This window comes from Capsicum annuum, chromosome 12, assembly GCF_002878395.1.
Source record: "Capsicum annuum cultivar UCD-10X-F1 chromosome 12, UCD10Xv1.1, whole genome shotgun sequence".
Lineage (NCBI taxonomy): Eukaryota > Viridiplantae > Streptophyta > Magnoliopsida > Solanales > Solanaceae > Capsicum > Capsicum annuum.
In genome coordinates, this window is record NC_061122.1 from 67507553 (window position 1) to 67510544 (window position 2992).

The 2992-nt window shown below is 37.0% G+C and overlaps 1 non-coding gene across 1 annotated transcript; it reads right to left on the bottom strand.

Annotated features, from left to right (window-relative positions):
- Nucleotides 1-495: 495 nt before the first annotated feature.
- Nucleotides 496-602, bottom strand: LOC124889879. The gene has a single exon (XR_007048792.1). It is a non-coding gene; the product is annotated as a small nucleolar RNA R71 (small nucleolar RNA).
- Between the last annotated feature and the right edge of the window lie 2390 nt (nt 603-2992).

Genomic DNA, 2992 nt, shown 5'->3' on the forward strand with positions numbered 1-2992 from the left:
TATAGGCTTGAATTTCATGTAAGTTGGCAAGGGAAAGGGATTTTGTTAAACCATATCCCAAATTTGAGGGACACTTTCACCAATTTAGGAGAGAAGCAACACTTCTCTATCCCATCCCACAAGTTCAATAGGGCCAAGCCATTTTTATAGTCATGGCTAAAGAACAATCAGCCTATAGGATATTTTGCGAAGTAGCAATCCCACTCGTAACTAATATTACCTCCAACATTTGTAGACTAGAATCGGCGGTATATTTGAACTTAAGCAAAACAAGGTATAATTATTGTACCAAGGCCGGTCACACGAGGATCCACAAATCCATTGTCCATTCCCACTAGAGTCTACATAGCCTACATGAGGAACACACTCATTTCATTCTTATTATTAGGGAAAGCAAAGATTTAGTTGAAAGCAAAACCTTCAAAGTCAATCACTACTAAGGATGAGTTAGGAAATTAGTTCCTCATCCAATTCTTTCCTTTTGACAAAATTGCATGGTTGAGGAGTAAGATCTTGAGTTTCAAACAAAATACAGATAATAATTTCTATCATCCATGGGAGAGATTCAAGACTCTTATTAGAAATTGTCTGCAGCACCAATAGACCAATGATATATTAGCTTATACTTTTTTTGAAGAACTTGACCATAACAAAAAATTTTTGCTAGATCAGCTACAGGTGGTCAGGCTTTGGAGAAAATATATGATGAGATATATAGTCTCCTGATCTAAATTATACAAGAGAATCCCAAACGGCAGGGCGATATATCTAAGATTTTGGCAAAGAATCCTGCAGGTATGATCGAGGTTGACAGTTTCACAGCATTGGCCATATAGTTAGATGCCTTTTAGACCAAATAATGATGTAGTTCAACAAGTTAAGTATAAAACAACCTCGGTCCTAAGTTAATTCAATTCAATAGGGTCAAACTTGGTGTGAAATCAGTGGAGGAAGTGATCACTCTGTAAGCTAATACAAAGCAAATCCAAAGTTTGTGAATTTTTTGGGCAATGCACAAAAGTGAAATTAGAACTATGGTAATGCCTAATACCACAGTTGGTAGAGTCGGCCCAATTACTCATGGGCTAATAGTTAGGCTCACCTTAGTAGTTTTAATAGTTGTAAGACATCCAAAATGTCGCTTATCCCAAAAATATGGAAGAGATATTGAAAAAAATCTTGGCCGACCAAAACCAAATAGTTGCTGAAATAAAAAATCAACAACTAGCTTAGAAAAATTTGGAGGCACAGTTAGGCCAGTTGGCTGAGGCACAAAACACAAGACCTCAAGGGGATTTTCCTAGTGATACAAAACATCTAAAGAAAGTGATATCAATCACCTTGAGGAGAGGTAGTGACCTAATTGATAGACCTCCAAATAAAAATTATGAGGTCCGAGACCGAGCTGATGAAAAGCAAGTGGTATCCAAAGAAGCTAAAACATTGGGAAAGTCTGAGTACCCAAAAGTAAAGGTAGTTGAGCAATCACAAGATAGGCCACACCACCATTCCCTCAGAATCTAAAAAGTTAAAGAGGATGCTTGTTGTAAGAAGTTCTTTGACAAATTCAAAGAACTTTACATTTACCTTTCTTTGTTAGATATTTTGAAGAAAATGCTTAAGTATGCTATGTACTTGAAAAATATGGTGACGATCAAGACAAATCTTTGTGACATTAAGATGGTAGCCCTTATTATAGAGCGTAGTTCTATGGTGATGACTAAAATGGAAAAAAAGTTCAAGGACCTTGGCAGTTTCACCCTCCCCATACAAATTAGTGAAAGAGATGTGGTCCATGTTTTGAGTGATTTAGGGAAAATTATAAGTTTGATGCCTCTAACTAAGTTTAAAGTTTATTTGTAAAAATTGAGGTCATGTCTAGTGGTTCTCTAAATGGAAGATAGAACTAAAGTAGTGACATAACTCGATCCAGGGCCTTGTCATAATAGGCGTCCCAAGACCGATCAGGATCGGAGACTACCCCTATTACCTAACCCAATCTACAGCTGCCTACCCTAACTTGGATGAATTTTGATCATATAACAAGAAAGCATAACATTTAAGATTACAACTCTAGGATAGGTCTATTACCTAGACCGACCCAACCGAGTTCGACCATCTGAACCAATCCGATAACCAAACTCTACCAAACCATAACCCAAACCATAACCACATGAGTTCCATAATAATTATGTATATGACACAAAAATGAAATACGATGGAATAGTGATAAATTTTATCCAATGATATCAGCCCAATATCAATACCAATACCAAGGCTAAAACCAATATCGATCCTGTCCATTCTAACCCATAGTAGTTCCACAAAAGCCTCTAACCACAAGAATAACAATATCTGGTTGGTACATTCCCCCAACAACCATAGCCAAAACCAATATCCATAAGTAAATTAAAGTGAGAAATAACATCCATGAAATGGTGATTTCTGAAAAGATGGAAGCTCTCCACTTTAATCCAAATCTATCCCCCAAATGTCTAAATGCTAAGGATGAGGACTAGAACATCCAATTCTGGCATCATGTAGGGATACATCTGACTGAGGATGGGTTAGCAGATGAATGCTAGCATGAACTCAGGCTAAGGATAAAGTAATGCCATTTAATAAAACCAAGTAAAACCATCTATATGCACATAAACCATATGTATATATATAACTATGCTAGGAAAGAGAACCAGGTTTAGCATTCATTCAAAATATTTAACCTCGGTATGTGAAGCTTAACCATCCTAAAACCACCCATGGTCTATATGGGTCTAGTGTAACCTCCTAAATGGGCCTCAATGCATGTAGCCGTATGAACCAGAGATACCATAAGAGTTGAGGATTCCTATCTACCCTTCACTCTCCATGATACATATGTACAATGTACTTAAAGGATTCTCATGTACATCATAGTATCATTAAAAGGTCTCTATTCCCTACCCCTCATGTTGGCAAACATGAGTTTCCATTGTTCGTTCATTGAACTCCC